Source organism: Anabrus simplex, chromosome 2 (genome assembly GCF_040414725.1).
Source record: "Anabrus simplex isolate iqAnaSimp1 chromosome 2, ASM4041472v1, whole genome shotgun sequence".
In the NCBI taxonomy this organism is placed as follows: domain Eukaryota; kingdom Metazoa; phylum Arthropoda; class Insecta; order Orthoptera; family Tettigoniidae; genus Anabrus; species Anabrus simplex.
In genome coordinates, this window is record NC_090266.1 from 882,888,750 (window position 1) to 882,908,943 (window position 20,194).

The window sequence follows — 20,194 nt, forward strand, 5'->3', positions numbered from 1 at the left end:
CCATTCAACTGTCTACCATCTTCCGAGTGTAGGGTTTGTACAAATTTCCTCTGAGCCTTCCTTTCCTCCATGGCTATATGGTAGAGTTGAGCTTTCTCGTCCGCCAGGAGGCATGAGGGGCTGGACCGCACAAGGGTACATTGAAGAATGTGGTCCTGGATAGATGTTATTCGACGTTTGAGTGCTGCTATACGGTTGGAGGCATCAAAGCCTGCTTGTTGGCGAATCAATAAATCATTGAGGATTACATAGTAGGAATGTAGGGTTTGTCTCCTGTTATTTGCCATTTCCACCCCATGTCTTTTAAAAAAGTATTGAATTGCCGGCTTCAGTCTGTACAACCTTGTTGATATGTTGAGGGGCCTCTGCCTTTGTAGTCAGTTAATTAAGTCTGTCCATATCTGATTAAATTCTTCTTTTATTCCCTCCTTATTTAACAGGGAGTCGTTTAATTTCCAGTATCCCCTCCCTATCCTGGGTAAAAAAATAGTCAGATCGCATTTTCAGGACAACTGCATGCTGGTTACTGAAAGGTACGATATTAACTGTCATGTCATGAACACTAGGAATATTGTCTTTATTAACATAGAATCTATCAAGACGGGATGCCCCTGATCCCTGGAAATATGCAAACTGAACAAGCGGGCCATATTTGGATTCCCAAACATCACGAAGTTGGAGAGCCGTATATAGGCATTCAAGCGCTGGCGGCGAATTGAAGTGACCTTTTTGATCTTTGGAATGCAACACGCAATTAAATCACCTCCAATGACTAGTCTGTGACTGTTGTGTCGCAAATAGTATGGTAGCTGTGTGGTAACAAATTCCTCCCTTTCATGTCCTCTGTGTGTCCCTGAGTGCAAGTAAATGTTCACGTAAAGTGTGTTGTCGTCTGTAAGTATAGATGTAATCCTTCCACTGGGATGACATTCGGTAAACTTGATGGGTATATTTGCTCTAAACAATATAGCGGTACCTCTGGACTCCTCTCCGGGTTGGCAATGTAATTATATAATGGGCCAAGAAAAGATAGATTACTGATGTTAATCTCTTGCAGAAAAATGTTGTCAATGTCGTGATCTCGAATAAATTCTCGGAAAAGAACTTGTTTACTTCTACTTCGCAGGCAGTTCACATTAAGGGTGGCGTAAGTGCGAAGGAGTATTATAAACAAAAGGAGAAATACTTTAACAACCCACCTTTTACTGACCATTTTTGATCTGGCCTCGAATTTTGTCTTGCGGGTTTTTTTTAAAGAATTTTCGGTCCTCGCTTATTACTAAAGTCGTCAACCGAGCGTTTTAATCTGCGGTCTCTCGAACTAGTGCTCGGAGGTTTGATTATTCGGACATCCATTTCCGTATTCTCATGTGAGCTGGTTGGTAATGAAAGTGTTTGTAGTTGACTGGGGACCATTATCAAAGATCTGTTCTGGCACTACAACATCTGGAGTAGAAAGGTGTTCCGCTTGGTCAGCTATCATGGGTTCTTCGTCTTCCCCTATATGTTGTTGGTCGTTTATGGCTTCAAGTTCATGGAGTTGCTGTTGTTGTTGTTGTTGTTCTGGGGGAGAAGAATCTTATTCCGTAGACTCATCAACTAATGTTGAAGAGAGATTCGGTACAACAATCATCTTGTCTGCAATTGTCATAGCTAACTTACATGTCTCAATGTTTATATCAACATCCATGAGGGGTTGTAGTGGAACTTGTTCGGAGTTCTGTGGGTCCTCAGTCTCTGGTGGTGTGCACACAGGTACTGTGTCAACTGTGTGTGTGTTGTTGATATTGCCCTCTAGTGTGAGTTGAGCAGCTGATAACGGAACTCGTTTGGTTGGGAGTTTGCCACTCGCTAGTGTTACCCAGGTCGGGGCATCGACCTCGGCCGGCGTTTGAACTGGATGTTTTCGTTTGAAACATTGACCTCGCAGATGACCTGTTTCACTGCATATCAAGCAAGTTATAGGCTGGCTTTCGTAGCTGATTAAAGCTCTGAAACCACCCTATCAAGGTAGGAAGGGATATGCTGTTTTAACATAATTTTAACTGCACGGACACCATTATATACTTGATATCGAAAACTTGAATCCCAGGTCTCATCATTAATGGAAAGCACTGTACCAAATTTACCTATCCGATCGGAAATTAGTCTGTGTGGCACTTCTATCGGTAAGTTGAAAATCCTAACCAATTTTGTGTCTAGTCCGGCAGAGTCTACTGTCACTTTACTTCGGAAACCATTACTATGAAGAAAGGTGTGCTCACCTGAATAATCTTGGAGTAATCGGTCCGATATTTCAGAATTCTTGCATTTAACGAAGTTTTGCCTTGATACGCCGTTGAGCTGGAGCATTTCGATGTCATTTTCCTCAAGTTTCAGGGTGTCGAATATCCAGTCGTGAACTTCATACGCTGCAGGTCGGGGAATATCACGATCAATAAAACTAATCACAATTGGGTTTTTTCTTTCGATTGCTGTCATGTTGATTTGTCTAATTATCGTTGCCAATATGTAGAAACACTTTGTCTGGAATTGGTAACAGGGTCACTGTTTGCAAATTCCGAACACGACCAATATAACGGTACGCGTAACTTCCTTACCACACTACTACTAAACACGTCCGATGCGCTCGCAAGCACGGCGAGAACTGTAATCACAATTGCGTGTTTCTGTGGTGGTTAGTTGTGTAGTGTATTGTGTGAATAAGAAGAGGAATTAATGCCACTATCAACACCTTATTCTGTACTTATTATGTACTTACAAACTTAATCAAGTCATATACAGTATGTGGGATTACTTCAAATAATACTATAGAACGGCTATAAGATTAAAATTTACGTTGCATTTTTTACCCATTTTAGTACCTAACAAGCATAACGACCTATTGCGTCTTAACTAAAGCCCCTTTTGTCACAGCTTTTCAGAGTTCCTCAAGGCCCTTCACAGCTACCGTAGCTTTCTCGGGGCCCTCGATGTCCCCACTGTACTTCACCCTTACAGGCAGTCCCGTACTTCAGCTGTCCATTCTCCATAGGCCAGGGCGTGGAGTTAATTTATTCTCAAAAATTATGTATTTACAATAACCTGCAGACGTTGAATTCCCTCTAATATTTCATTCCTTCCCTTTGTTTCTGTTTATTCTTACCTTGAATGTCTGTACAGTTTTGTAGAAGTATCAAACACTCCTCCTGGCAAACTGTTCCACTCCTTCACGCCCTTCCCAATGAATATAAATTTACTCCAAAAGTTTATGCTAAAATCCCTTCTAATTTTTTACTTGTAGTCAGCCCTGCCGATGTAATTGTAACTGAAGCCTCTCAAAGATTTCCCCCATGCTTTATCTCCTAGATAGGCTCTATATTATCCTTTAAGTCTAGTTTTCTCCCTTCTCATACTTCAAGTTTCCCACACAAGTTTCTCATACGTTTCTGGCACACTACTTTTTCTCCTGAAAACCCCGTTACAAATCTCGCTGCTTTCCTCTGAACGACATCTACTTCTTTTAGTGGGCACTCCTGGTAAGGATCCCAAGCACTGTTTGCATATCCCAATAATGGACAAACCATACTTACGTAATTTTTCTCTTTTACTTCTTTGCTGCATCATTTAAGTAGCCACATTAAGATATTTAACGGTCTGTATGCTTTCCAACAATATCATCAACATGACCCTTCCGGTGCAAATTATTTTCAAACCTCACACCTATGTTTTAGCACTTGCCACTTCTTGAGACAATTACCTCATCCAAGGTGTGGTTAAATTCAGGTTTTAAGCTCCTGTTTGTAAATGTTGCAACAGAAGATTTGCCTCCATTACCCTTCGCATTATTCTCTTCAACCCATTGTGGGATGTTGTCAAGGTCCCTTTGTAATTCTGAACAATCCTCAATGTTATTTATTTCCCTGTAAACAATTATGTCATCTGCATACAAAATTATTTTTCATGTTATACTGTTCCCGAAATCGTTTGCACATATTAAGAAAAGTAATGGATGTATTATACTACACTGTGCAATTCCTTTCCAAACTTTGCCATCCTGTGATACGTAGTTTCCTAGTTTAACATTCTGAATTCTTTAATTTAGAAATGTTCTTATCAAATATATAACCCTTATGTCTAATCCTATTCCCTCAAGTGTCTTTAATAATATTCCATGTTCCACTCTGTCAAAGGCTTTGGAAACATCTATAGCCATGCAATCAGACTGGCCTCCTGAATCCTATTAATCTGATAAGTCCTGCTGAAATCCAACCAGTTGTGCCTCACAAGAAAATTTCTTTCTAAATCCATACTGGCTCCTCATTAACCAATTTTTAATACGACATACCCCTCTGATGTACTTTGCTATTAAAATCTCAAGAATTTTACAAACAACACTGGTTAGGCTGACTAGTCTGTAGTTCTTATGTTTCCGTTATCACTTTCCTCTATTGGTGTTATTTTAGATTCCTTCTATTCCTTTGGTATTACACTATTATTTATGACATAATCAAAGATAAATTTCAAATAAGGCTCTATGTACTGCCCCATTGTCTTTAATACCTCCCCAGTAACCTGCTGCTTTTCCTTGCTGAATCAGTTATATTTCTCTGAAAATATACTCATTTCTGAATAAGAAGCTTCTTGTTTCCTTTTGTGTGTCTCCCTCTCTACCTTTTCTTCCAGTTTCCAGCTCTTGATATACTTCTACGGAATTTATGAATTCCCTAACAAATAGGTTTGCTTTCACAATATCTTTTAAAAAGTGTTGATCCTCTTCTATCACCATTGTGGGAATTTGGATTTCTTTTCCCCTTTGACTCCTAATAATTGATTACATATTTTTTCCATTTCCCATTGTGGTCATTAACCTCATGAAGTATGCCACTCACGTAATTCTTCTTTGTTCCCCTTTTCACTCTATTTAAATTTCATCATTTTCTGTTTCCTAGTTCATCTATTCTTCTTACCCTCTTTGATTCTACATTTTCTTTTTAATTTTCTTATTTTCCATATATAATAAACAGGATCTGAGGTCATTTTACCCTTCTTAACAGGCAAACCGGTAAAAAACTCTTCTCTCCTTCCCAAATGATTCCTTTAAAGTTTGCCCAAAGTGTATCCACATTACTCCTTCCATTTATCCAACAACTGAACTGTGATTTCAGTTAAGTCCCAATTTATAAACTTAAGTTTTTCTGTATAATTTCATGCCCTGTGTGGCAGTCTAATTAAGTCTTGTTGGTAACAGTCCTACATCAATTATTGCAGCCTTACGGTCACCTATTCTTTCAATTACATGAGTTTCATCAACAATTTCCCCTTGGTTTAACCAAGAATGCATCTAATAAGTTATTGAGATGAGTCGGTGCTTGTACTCCCAAATTAACTTATTTGCCAGTTTCCTTCCATGGGCTTCACTTGCAGCTCCATTTCTTTCAACTTCAAGGAAGTTCAAATTTCTCCAATTGTTACCATATTATTATTACTGTTTTTATGAGTATAATCTATTTTATCAAGTACTTTCATGTTTCTTTTCTTTCTTTCAGGCCTGTATGTTCTTATAATTCCCACCTCCTTCACATTATCACAAACTAAGTTTATCCCTAATATTTCATCCCTTTCCTCGGTAAACCATTCATGTGATCAATAAATGTCCTTCACAAGAATGAACACCCCCGTTCCATTTTGTCTCATCGGTCTGTCCAATAGGCTGTGTTATGTGTAACAGTGACTCTTGAAACTTTTGCATCCAATTACCTGAGTATTACGAAAATATTTACAAATTTTAACTATATCTGTATTAACTTCGTCCACTTGAATGTTCACACATAAGTCACTACTCAAATCATGCCTGTGTGGCATGTTTACTACAAATGTGTTAGTGTGAATCAGCTTACATAGCGTACATTCAAGTTGAGAAAATATTCTAAATTTACATGCAATACCACGCAAAAAATGTCATCGAGTAGGGAAGTATTCTGGCCTACATGCATCGGCAGGGAAATGTGGTAAGGAATTACATTTTTGTTTGGTACAAGATGTAAGGTAGGCAATCCAGCGATAAAGGTGGCTTAACAATTAATAATATATACAAAGTCTAAAATTTGCTACATTTTCCGTAACACTACTCTCTCGGTAGAAATCATGCAGGAAATATTGCACTGCTTCCTTTGGATCATTTCTGTTACCTACCTGAATGAATCAATCCTCAGGCACTGGACCATGTACTGATCATTATTATATACGCCCACTATTTCAAATTCTTTCTTCAACTCATTATATCATCCAAACCTCATAACCGAGTGATAAACCAATGAAAATATTTCCTTATGCTATAACTTAGGCAGTTACAGTGGTCCTCAATAGGAGCTTCTACACAACCATCATAGTGATTAAACTCAGTACTTTTCCGCTTGGTGAAATTTACAACGTGTTTTTATCATCATATCATTATCAGTCTCCTATCTTACAACATTGCTAAGACCATATTACAATCATCCGCAGTCCTGTGGTTTAATTCTTACTCCACAAAGTATATCATCATCAATAAAAAGCCTTCCCCGAGATTCTAATTACTTACTTATATCATTTTTACATTATAAGATAATTTTAAGGTCTTATAACCGCCTTTAGACTCTACTATCTTCAATATTACAGGACCAGATAATGCTTCAGCACCTCGAATTTTCTGAGATATGTTTTCTAGAAATTTATGTATCTTTTTTACTATTTGTTTTACGTCACACCGACACAGATAGGTCTTATGGCGACGACGGAATAGGAAAGGCCTAGGGATAGGAAGGAAGCGGCCGTGGCCTTAATTAAGGTACAGCCCCAGCATTTGCCTGGTATGAAATTGGGAAACCACGGGAAACCATCTTCAGGGCTGCCGATAGTGGGGTTCGAATCCACTATCTCCCGAATACTGTATACTGGCCGCACTTAAGCGACTTCCATTAAAACCCCTTTTTCTAGTGAAATAGCCCACATTTTCGTAATTAGATTACCGTGATCTACACTATGGCTTAGATAAGTGAATTGCAGAGCAGTCTGTATGACCTCCTGAAAATATATGCTGTATCTTACTGGAATCGTACAAGTTGAGCCTCATCGGAACAAAAATCCCAAAATCAGAACTGCTTTCTCTCAAACCAGGTATTAATTTTGCACAATATTTCCAATAAAATCAGAAAATTGGCCCTCTGAATTTTCCATGCAATGATTGACAAGCTGCGTAGCGCCAAATTCAATGATCTCAGAATAACACCCTTCCTTAGTACACCACAACTTAACACTAATTTATTAAAACACCCTCATGCAAATAGCAACAAAGAAGTACATCAGATTTGGAATGCTAATGTACCCCAACCAATTGTCTTTGGCATATCCTCAGAAATCTTATCAATTCCAGCCGCTATGCAAGTTTTGAAATTGTGTATCGTTTGTACATATCTTTATTATCATAAATAAATTCCATATGTTTCTTCAAATTAATCGTTTCGTGTAACTGGACATCGCCATAATGTCCAAATACACTGATTAGCCAGAACATTACGACCACCTAGCTCCTAGCCAGTAGAGCAGATTTCAGTTCGAACTCAACGGTATAACTTCGAAGACCTCCGGAGCAGAGTGTTAAGACACTCGAGTCTCCAAAAATCACACCTGTTATTATCATAAAAGTATTACCTTTGATAAGAATGTTTCCATATCCGGTGCACCTGCTAGGGAAAATTTAGGACAACGAAAAATATGGGAACATTCCCCTGGACGGTAAAATAAGAAGCAGGAACTAGACAGATAAAGAAGATCTAACCAACCTACTTAAACCCCCTTTATTTATCATGGAATCGCCTAGACAGAGGAGCGTCGAACACCTCTCAGCTAATGACAGTTCACCATTTTTCATATTTTAAAACTAGCAGGCAGGAATATTCAGTTGATCTCTGAAATGTGACCGAAATTAGAGATGCATTTGTGTGAAACTAACATCAGCTTACAACAGGATAATTTAGGAGCAAGTGGCAATGTTAATTGTGTAACGGGAAATTAATAACTAGAAAGTGCGTAGAAGTGATGCACAGGTTGGAGGCTAGAGCCGCACCTTGGCGACATCAACAAGTTCGCGAAGAAATACATTACCACCCCAGCCATCAATACAATTTAAAATTAGACGACCGATTTCTGAATCAAGACATCTCAATCGAAGCGCAGTAATGTTGTGAGTTACGCAAGACAAAGTGTGAAGTGATACTACGTTTGGTATGTAAAATTGAGGCTCTGAGTAGCTGAATCCACAAACGTGTAGTGGGACTAAATCGAGGGAAGTCAAGAGACGACCAGATACTGACACGTCAGTCGTACTCCGAGTTGTCTCTCTGTTAAGACGTCAATTGCGATCGGTCTCCACCACTGAATGAGTTGTTTTATACTTAGAAAATATTATGGGTAATAGACACAGGACAGTGTCCAATATCTTGGATTTTGGGACGGCACTGCCGATTTTACACCAGTGATTTTAAGAATAAAAGGGAAAATTTCAAGTAACAGATTTGTGACGAACCGGAGATTATATGGCAGGAATTAACATTTCAAGTCTTGTTTCAGTATTTAGCTATGTAGTAGTCTCGCACCATACACTTTACTCCAGGGGACGGAACGTATGTTTAGTATTAACCAGCCGGTAATAGGTAAAGACTTTCGATTTCATTTATTGGGGAAAGAAGCGGGGTGAAGAATGTCAAGCAAACAATCGTACAAGCTGTTTCTGACGTTGTCAATGGAACCGTAGTGAACCAGCGGGGAGGGAATTCCCAGAAGTCAAGGTAACGACCGGTCACCCAACAGAGATATTACGAGACGACCTCGCAGTGGAAGCAAGCTAATTACGACATTCAGACTCACGTTTCTAGGAGGAAGTTAGAGTAAGTCAGCTGACCCAAAAGAGTAGCTCAAAAGGAGAAAATATTTGCGTTAACAACATTAGAATATGAAGGATCGCTAAGTGTAGAATTAAATGTGTTAATAAATATAAGTGTATTCATGTCGTATATCATGGGATGTGTTTTAGAATTTAGGCTTTAAGACATGTGTAGCGAGTGTAGAATCAAAATCAATGAGGGCCATTTGTGGATACAGCAAGATTAATGGAATGTCCATTATCGAGGTCAACATGTTCTAAGTACTGAGGACGGAAGCCGACGGACTATGGGGTGAACAGGATTGCATCTAACGAGTAAGTCATGTAAATCTAAGATGTAGTTTACACTAAATGTACACTATCACTATGCGCTTTGTCGGTAATAATTATTAATCATATTAGCATTATATTATTCATATTAGCAACATTAATTTAGAAGTAAATGTATTGGTCTACATTTAGGTCTAAATAATGTGCCGTAAGTGTCCATTTCACATGACTGTAGAGATGAATAACGTTTGATTTTTAATTCAATGATAACTTTGATCTAGAAGAATAAACCATTTGAAGCGCGTCAAGGATGGTAATAATAATAAGAAGAATTAGCTAGAGACAATTGTCCCACACTAGAATGTTCAAAGAGAGCAACTAAGCGATGTAGATAGGCAAATATAGCTAAGTGGTGGTTATAATAATTTGCAGCTCTGGTAACAGTCATGATCATACAGCGATTACATATTTCATAATTGTAATAGTGATGATAAATAGTCAGATGCTTAATTTAATACGGAACAGTCCGAGTGGATAGTGATTTATGATCCCACCGGAAGGACCGTATAACAGTAGAATATCTAGCAAATTTTGTCATGGGGATTATTTTTGGAAAATTATGCGGGAAAACCAGTAGGGAGTTAATAACTGTTATGAAAAACAGGAGTCATTTAATCTGCTTATAGCTGAGATGTTGAGTGGCTAGGTTTGTTGAATGTGGAAGAGGTCCAGACAAGTTGATTTACACAACAATTTTAAAGAAGTCTTCTCTCGACGGAAATAATATATTATAGAGAGAAGAAAGTTTAATTGTATGCCAGCAGATAAGCTGATGGGAATAATATGCCAAGGATAAGCTTATGGAAACGATGTAAATTAAATGCTCACAGACAAGTATAAAGACTGTATGGTCAAGAGAAAAATCCGATGTAACGCAACATCGCAGGTTAGTGTGATTACACACCTTGTCCAACCCGAGGATAGTAGCAATCACAGTAACGTTGTTGCCTTATTCCGAATACACAATTGAGATTACTAGGATATTTTGAGAGGGAATTTTTTGTAATCATGACAATGTCTTCGATTTTTGTTAACATAAGAAATTATGATGACACCGCCTATTTACAGATATTCTTGAGTCGTAAATAAATTTATTTCATTTGAAAGTAGTAACGCAGTTTTATTTCACCTATGCAAACACAGAGAACAGTCATGAAATTCACTCCTAGTCATGGCAGGCACCAATTTCAGTGATAAGAACTCCATGGACCGCTGAAATATACCAGCCTCGTAGAATCAGACATTTAACCAATTTGGTACTAGAGTGTTTCTGTACAGACATGTGCGTGAACAAACTATTTATGTAAATAAATTAGTATAGCGTTAGATGTAGGATGACTTTTTATTTCAGCTGTGTTTTGTTTTATTTGAATAAGGTAGTGTAGATGATGTTTGACTGTGACTCCCAGTGCAATATAGTCGGTTCTTTCTTTTCTTGAGATGGGAGAGATGCCCACAGTATTTAATTTAGTGTTAGGAAAGAACAAAGCTCTCGTAAAATTAGGTAAACAACTTCTTAGATTTATTGATGATACTCAAGCAACAACCACAACAGTAAATGTGTTCCTGAATAGAAAATTTGTATTTAAAGTTATAAGGTCGTATGATAGGACCAATTTATGTTATTTAACACTGTCAATTATAATTGTTCAGTTAGCCTATGGACAAATTAGAAGTATAGGAAGAGTTGAAATCTCCGCGCACTGGGTTTATACAGTGATGACAGTGTTTAAATGGTAATGATGTTAAATAATGTTAAATGTAATAAAAGGTCATAACGGGAGCAATGAATCCATCACTTTGAATGTACTGAGGTATATGAATTCTAGCACCCACATTATCCCAGGTTATGTGTTATTCATTGCTGAATTACTGGAATTGTTATAAACACTTTTTGTCTTATATCAATTTTGAAACTTTGCTTGTTATGAGTTCATGACATGTAACATATATCAAATATGTAGTAATCGTCATGTTGATGTAGAATCAGTGTATACAGTTAATTAATTAGCGAAATTAATACACTTGTTGATGTGTTATTATGTAAATTTCTGTGGAGTTTAGATGTTAGAACATCTTAGTTACATTTGCATAGCTAGATTATATTGCTACACTGCCTGGTTTATGCATGCATGAACGAACGATTTGTTGGTAATGTTTACTGTTTTCGATACCTCTCCTACTTGCTTGAATTTATGTTATGTGTTGTTCTTACCTTAATTGTTTTCGGTTTGGTAGCCTTTCGTTGATTTAATTTAAGTTCCCTTCGACCTGCAATCATATCACAGGTTAGATGACTACTGCTTGCCTATTTTATTTCTCTCCTCCGCTGACTTACGTCATTTTTTCTTGCTTGTTGATTGGTTGCATCATTTTGACATGACTCTTTGCGTCACCGGCAACTTCATTTCTAATTCTTACCGAGAATGTGTTCTTCCGCGCATTTCTACTTTTTCATTGGCCATTTCTCTTATTTGCCTTTTTCCTTTCTTATGTTATCAATTAATTGGAAATTATTAATATTCTTTCTGGACTTCCTTTCTCCCGCTATTTTGTATTTTTTGTTAAGGTTTTCATGTACTTTTTATTTATTACTACCGTTAGCCTTACAGCACTACTTTTTGTCGTTTCTGGAACCTTCTGCATTGCTACTTAAGGACTGCACCAAATAGTTCTACAGGACGCAGCCCTCACGCTCTTGAAGGATCTCACCGTAATCGCTGCTCCACGGCAGCTTTTATGTTGCACTATCGTCCAGGTAGAAACTTCGCCGCACGCACTAGAGAAGGCGGCTTCTCGATGACATGTATCTCGGTACACCTTGCTCAAGGTCGTTGATCTTGGATTCGCTCGCTTGTTAGAAAAGTAGTATGACACGTCGAAAGCTATTTCGACACTCTTGCAGCTGGCTTGGCCGGAATATCTATTTTTCTACCGATAAGTACTAATGGTTGCCTGGACTTTCTATTCTACACTAAGTTTTGCACTAAGCTTAGGAGTATTTTATGCAATGTCTTAGCCAGCCATGTCTATTTCTGGAAAAGAACTCTCTTTATTCGGCTGGTTTACCTTTTAAAATTTTTCAATCGCACTGCAGTGCTGTACTATTTAGTTGCTGGTGTAACATTTGGCAACCTTTTTAAAATTTATTATCTCCCTGGTGGATAATTTGGTGCTGTTTCGATTGAAGCCTTGGAATGAAATATATAACCTTTGTCATTCTATTGGTTGTGGAGAACTCTTTAATATCAACTTTTAAAATGTTTTGATAGCTTTTATGTTCATTTATCTAGTCATGTTATTATTTAATATCGGTCTGGCCTGGACCAGCCTTCAAAATTAATGTAACTATTTCAGATATTCTGTAATTTTCAGGCTTCATAAGACAATAGACTTATTGATATATGTAGATATATCATCCGCATAACCAGTGGCCATTTGGCTCAAGGACATGTGTCCAGTATTTGACCTTAAAACTTAAATGCATACTTTAAGTAAATTCCAATACCAAAGGAAGAGATACTTAGAATCGTGGAAAGATATCTCGGAAATAGCCCGAAGATGTGGTTTATAGGATTCAAATATTTATTCGAGACGGTCGATGATTTTGAAAAGGAATTCCTTAATCATGTTTGGGGTGCAGACGCGCAAAAAGTTTACGCCTCGAATTATAGTCCAGGAAGTATACATCGAGTATGCCTACACGCTAAGGCGTCTACTATTTCGTGTACCCATTTCTCAAAATGAAGGAACCGGACAACCCTCCGTGTCAGAAAGAATTAGTCCAAGCTATCGTTAAACAATTCCTTCCAGACGTCCAATGGATGACGATTACTGCCAAAGTTCAGAGCCCGTAAGAAGCGGAAAGCATCGTACGTCAGCTGGACTATTCGATAAATCTAAGCACACCTAGGCAGATTCGGAATACTGAAGAACGAGCATACGTGGTAGATGTAAAATCCAATAGCCCTCACGGAAATACAGGACAGAACACTGGAGCAATTCTTCGCTTGCAACAAGTGGAGAGACGGGAGAAAGTTAAATTCGATTTCCCGAATAACCGGCAATATCGCTACAATTACTCGGGGCAATATCCAAGGAGACAACTCAGTAGCGACCGGAACCGATATGATGACAGGAAACCGAATCGTCCATAAAAACGCCACGGGCAGTGTAGGAGGTGGAGCGACCAAGGACAGCAACAACGATCAGATTGTCCGAAATCAGACTACCAAAATCTTGTCAGTAGGCAGTATATCCAGGAACTAAACTCACAGTGCGTGGAAGAGGAAAATGGAGGCAGGCCATTAATTGGTAGAACTTGAACCCAAATATTAGGGTGGCGAAAGTATACAGTTCCAGCAGTCACCAAGCCAAGGGGACCGTTGTGGTCAACAGTTAAATCCGTTAGCACAGTCCTACCAAACCAATGGGAACGGGCATAAAAAATCACGTTCCTGTTAGCGTCTCCATGCGACAGGAGCAAGCCTGTTCTGGAGGCCGACAATACCAGTGAATGGGTTGTAGCACAGGTGGACTCCTGGGTCGTACAACCATCAGATCTATTCGAAGGTCCTATTTAGAGACAGGCCAACCAAATCAGACTGTTAACAGTCATTAATATGAGAATTCACTTTACTCCTGCGAGAGCCCTGGCAGATACAGGCGGGACAACTAACATCATCTCTAGGACACTGTATAATGACTTCAAGGAACGTCATAATATGGCTGAAATTCCAAGGTCAGCTGTAAAAATCAGAGGGATTATTCCGGACAGAACTACTATTTGTTAATCACAAACTTTGTTGGAGGTCGAAATTGGTAACTCAACCTTCATTTATCCATTTGTAATTATTTCCAGAATAAATTATAACATCATTTTAGGTGCTGATTTTCTTAGGAAAACTAATGCTGTGATAGAACCCGCCAGAAGTATCATCAAATTTCGTAAGATTGAGGGTAGCGAGAGAATACAACTAAACCAAGAGGCAGATAATGGTGCACACGTTAACTATGCAATTCAGGACAAGATTACCGGTTCTGAGGAAACAGAACATTTTAAAGTTTAAGAGAACATTTTGGAACACGAAAGTATTTTTCAGGACATTTTTATACTGAAATTTAACCAGAGCTAGATGGATTAATAACAGTAAAGGTAGCAGAATTCAAAAGCACGAGGGAACAAATGAAAAGCTGAAAGCTATGTTGATTAAGTAAAAATAGGTTTTTTGATTCGAAGGTTGGCAACATCCCAATTCCACATACGCTCTAAACGTTACGGACTGGCAACCGTACAAGCGCGAAGATTATCCAATCCCCGATAAGCTCTATCAGGAGGTAAAGAAAATGATTCGGGAGATGGAAGAAAACGGTATTATATCCAAGAGAGTCAACCCATTTGTGAATAACTTTGTCACCGTTGTAAAACCAGATAACGCACTACGGATCTGTTTAGATGTCGACAACTTAACAAAAATGAAATCACGAAAACGTCCAGGTTCCACCAAAGAAGGATATCATTCGTCGTTTCAGAGGTATGAAGATGTTTACGGGAGTGTACATAACCTCCTCATTCAATCATATTCAGCTGGAGGAGAAATCGATGATACTCACAGGCTTCATTTTTGACCAACATACCAACGCTTTTGAAAGGCTTCCGTTCGGTTTGAAAAATAGTAGCGTGGTGCTAATTAGAGCTCTGGAAAGAAACCTCACTGACGCTGTGAAGGATATATATGCGGTACATTGATGATATCATCGTCCCGAGTACGTCTTTCGAAGAGAACATAGACAACGCAGCGATGCTAATTCAGAACTTAATCGCAACTCGTTTTAAGGTCAATCTAAAAAAATCTATTTTCTTCCATACTGAAATGTTATTCTTTGGACATGCCATTAACTGTTAGGGAGTCAGACCCAATCCAGTAAAATTAGAGGCCATCATTATTTTCCAAAACCTCCCAAAATTAACCATATTCGGCAATTCTTGGGCATGTGCCAGTTTTGTGCTGACCACTGCCCGAAAATCACTGAAGTATTGGCACCACTCCAAGATTGACTACACAGAACAGCGATTACATAAATGTCTTTCCATTGTATCAAAGAACCCCCATCCAGGAGCATTAAGATATGTTACCCCAAATTCGACTTACCATTCGTGCTACAAACTTACGCATCAAATGTTGTGATCGGCGCTGTCTTGTTACAGCAAGAAGACAATTCACCGAGCTCTAAGAGATATTTAGCATTCTTCAGGCGACAACTTAACTAACACGAAGGGAACTACAGCATAACTGAGCTAGGAAAACTCAGTCCAGGCCTTGCAACGCTGGCATTAAGTTGTTTGTGGACCTCCTGTAATAATAAGAACCAACCATAAAGCCTTAACTTTTATGCTGAAGACGGGTGTTTCAAACGCGAAGAGTTTTGCGCTGGTCACATTTCGTGCAGCAATTCGATTTTACAATTGAGCACTGTCCGGCGAAAGAAAACGTCATAGCTGATATGTTCAGCAGAAATCCTAACCAGGATGAAAAAATCTACTATGCAGACCTCGTACAGGAAGACCAAGAAGTTCTTATTCGCTTGAGCCAGTTAGCTCGTTTTCAGCAGGCAGACGCTATTTCAGGCAGGATAATAGACTATTTCCAAGGGTGGATCTAACCAGGGGACACGAATTACGCCGAAATACGTAATCGGACAGAAGAATATCTATTTGTTAACAATCTATTACTGAAATATGTGGACAAAGACCACACAAAATTCAGGGTATTTATCCCACTTCAGCTACAGAATGAATTAATTTGGCACGTTCGCCGAATTACAGGGCACGGTGATATAGATAAAGTCGTAGCTACCATTCACGAAAGTTTTATGTAGAAAAACCTCATAAATCAGTTAAACCGAATTCTTACCTCATGAAACAAATGCCAATTCCATTACTGCCAACCAAAGATAAGGAATTATATGCAGTGGATATTTTTGGCCCAGCTCCAAAATCCCCCCGGTGAAACAAGTGCATTTTGGTAACAACGGACGTATTCTCCAAGTATACAACTTTGTTCCCCATGCAGAAACAAACACCAAGTTTTTGCGATGTCTCACCAGAAACATAATTCCAGCCGTGGGCAAACCAGAGAGTCTTTTTACCGACCATGAATCCCAATTTACATCTGCTCAATTTAAGAACGCACTTCTAGAACTGGAGATAAAACATGTATTAAGTTCCATACGTAACCCACAAAGTAACCCTTCGAAGAGAGTAGTGAAAGTGATATCAAAATTCTAGAGAATCCTCATTCCGAAGCATAGATTACATGAACAATACAATCCATGAATCTACGGGAAATATACCACTTATTGTCAGTTTAAATCAGTACCCAGTAAGATTATGGCACGCTATAGTCAACTGCACCGTAGACACACAGCCAGCACCACAGCTAAGTGTGCAACAACATGTTGATTAACACCTGCGACAACAGGCGCAGCGACGCCTAAGAAGAGGGAGAGGTAGAGATTTCACAGCCCGCTTAGAGAAAATGAACTCGTTCTCACCAGACGTCCAAGGATTTATGAACCTACAGCCAAATACTACGCTAAGTTCGCACAGTTATACGTTGGACCTTACCATATCGTCCAGTCATTCAATACTAATGTGTACAAAGTTAGCAATTTAGACATTTACACGGAACGAACGAGGCAATTTTCAATGCTGCCAACCTGGAAATATACAGAGGAGGAATATACCAGGAGGAGTTCGACCCTAAGTCAACATGGAAGAATGCCTTGGAGAGAGCGCGAATGAAGAAGAAGATCATGATGATGATGAAGAATACGAGCTGTCCATTACTGGCGAAGAAGGAGAAGAAGAAGGAGTCATTTCATCCAGCAGCGAAGGAGAAGTCACCTCAGCCAGCGAAGAAAAGGCAACACAAGTCTCCGCTGAAGAAACAACCCCAGAGCCAGAGAAGAAGAACAAAGAAGAAGGAAGGGAAGACTGCCTGAAGTGTCCGCAGGATACGATAGAGCTGAAGGCCATTGTGTAGCTAATAGGTAATTACATGTTAGCTGAAAGAGACTGGAAGAAGAGCATCACCAACTAGAACAAGAAGTGAAAATGGGAAAAGGAGAATCAACAATTATAGTCTAGATTCGAAGATGGTCGCAGAAAAGAGAAAAAGATTATGCCGAATTAGAAGGATAGAAATATTCTTGAAACATTGCAGAACATTTATATTTTGAGTAGCAGAGTGTTGCACCCTTTTGATAGAGTCTGATTGAAACAAAATATAGGTTTCAATAAATATTAAGTGTGGTTACTCCCAGTACAGGGAATTTCAGTTCGAACTCAGCGGTATAACTTCAAAGACTTCCGGAGCAGAGCGTTAAGCTACACGACTCTCCACAGGTTCCGTCTGTTATGATCATAAAAGTATTAACATTGAGAAGAAAGCTTTCAACATCCGGTGCACCTGCGAGGGAAAGTTTAGGACAATGTAAAAACGTGGTAACATTCCCCTGGACGGTAGATAAAGAAGCAATAATTAGACAGAGAAATAAGGTCGAAACAACCTACCTAACCCCCTTATTTATCATAGATTCTTCCAGACAGAGGGAAGTCGAACACTTCTCAATCAATGACAGTTCGCCATTTTTCCTATTTTAAAACTAGCGGGCAGGAATATTCAGTTGATCTCTGAAATGTGACCGAGAAGCATTTGTGTGATCCTAATATCAGGTTAAAATAGGATAATTTAGGAGGAAGAGGCAATGTTAATCGTGTAACGTGATAATAATAATTAGATAGTGTGTAGTAGTGAGACACAGGTTGGAGACTAGAGCCTCATCTTGGGAACATCAACAAGTACGCGAAGAAACATATCACCAACCCAGTCATCATAGATTTAAAATTAGACGATCGATTTCTGAATCAAGACATCTCAATCACAGCGCAGTGATTTTGTGAGTTACGCAAAACAAAATGGGAAGTATAACGGTATAACTTCCAAGACTTCCGGAGCAGAGCGTTAAGCTACTCGACTCTCCACAGGTCACATCTGTTCTGTGCATAAAAGTATTACCATTGAGAAGAAAGCTTTCGACATCCGTTGCACCTGCGAGGGAAAATTTAGGACAACGAACAAACGTGGTAACATTCTGCTGGACGGTAGGTAAAGAAGCAGGAAATAGACAGAGAAAGAAGGTCGAAAAGGTATGGAAATTAATGACCTGAGTAGCTTAGTCCACAAAAGTGTAGTGGTATCCTTCCGCTATAAGTCGAGGGGAAGACGAGAGAGGACCACGTCCTGACAAGTGAGTCGTAATCCGAGTTGTCAGTCTGTTAAGATGTCATTGTGATCGGTCTCCACCAGTGGATGAGTTGTTTTATGCTTAGAAAATTTAATGGGTAATAGATGCAGGACAATGTCCAATATCTTGGATTTTGATACGGCACTGCCGATTTTAAACCAATGATTTTAAGAATTAAAGGGAAGAGTTCGAGTAAGGGATTTATGATGAACCGGAGATTTTATGGCAGGAAATGACATTACAAGTTTTGTTTCAGTATTTAGCTATATCATAGTCTCGCGTCGTAAACAATTCTCAATCAGACGGGACATATGTTCAATATTAGCCAGCCATTAATAGGTAAAGACTTTCCTTTTCATTCATTTGAGAAAGAAGCGAGGAGAGGATTGCCAAGCAAACAATCGTACGAGCTCTTTATGACGTTGTCAATGGAACCGTAGTGAACCAGCAGGGAAGGAATTCCCAAGTCAGGGTAACGTCCGGACACCCAACAGCGACATTACGAGTCGATGTTGCAGTAGAAGCAAGCTAATTACGACATTCAGACTCACGTTTCCGGGAGGAAGTTAGAGTAAGTCAGCTGATCCAAAAGAGTAGCGCAAAAGGAGAACATATTTGCGTTAACAACATTAGAATCTGAAGGATAGCTAAGTGTAGAATTAAATACCTGGCGTAGGGGATACCGTGATCAACAAGGCGGTTCCACGAGGGTGAGGCCCTTGCATTGCACTTCGCTTGGGTTGACCCCTGCGAATACCCCAAATGTGGGTATCTCGGGCGCGTATCGTATATCATAGGATGTGTGTTAGAATTAAGGCTTCAAGACATGTGTAGCCAGTGTAGAGTCAAATTAATGAAAGCCATTTGTGGATACAGCAAGGTTTTTAAAATGTCCACCATCGAGGTCAATATGTTCAAAAGATGGAAGCCGACGGACCATGGCGTGAATATGATTGCATCTAAGGAGTAAGTCATGCAAAATATGAAATGTAGTTTACACTAAATGCACATTATCACAACGCGAGTTGTCGGTAGTAATGATCAATGAGACCTTTGCTTGTGTCATAGTTAGGAGTACAGACTCTATCTCTGAGTAATAATGTTTCTCTATTCACGCACATTTATAGTAAACTAATTTAGAAGTTAATGTATAGGCCTACATTTAAGTCTAAATAATGTGCCGTAAGTGTTTATTTGACGTGATTGTAGAAATGAATAACGTTTGATTTTAAGATGCAATGATAAATTTGATGAAGAAAATTTAACCAAGTGGGGAGAGTAATGGAATAAATAATAAGAAAAATAAGTAGCTAGAGACAATTCTTTCATATTAGTCTGTTCGAGGAGAGCAACTAAGCGATGTAGATAGGCAACTGTAGCTAAGTGTTGGTTATAATATTTGGATCGCCGGTAACAGTCATGATCATACAGCGATTACATATTTCATAATACTTATAATGATGATAAATAGCCAGATACTTAGTAAAATGCGGAATAATCCGAATGGAAAGTGATTCATGATCCCACCGGAAGCACCGTATAACAATAGAGTATGTAGTATATTATGTGATGGGATTATTTTTGGAAAAAGTATGCGGAAAACCAATTGGGAGTTAGTAACGTATGAAAAGGAAGAGTCATTTAATCTGCTTA

The 20,194-nt window shown here is 38.9% G+C and overlaps 1 non-coding gene across 1 annotated transcript; it reads left to right on the forward strand.

The window, feature by feature from the left end:
- Positions 1 to 19,200: 19,200 nt before the first annotated feature.
- LOC136865036 (U1 spliceosomal RNA) lies at positions 19,201 to 19,362 on the forward strand. Its single transcript, XR_010859428.2, has one exon. It is a non-coding gene; the product is annotated as a U1 spliceosomal RNA (small nuclear RNA).
- Positions 19,363 to 20,194: the final 832 nt, after the last annotated feature.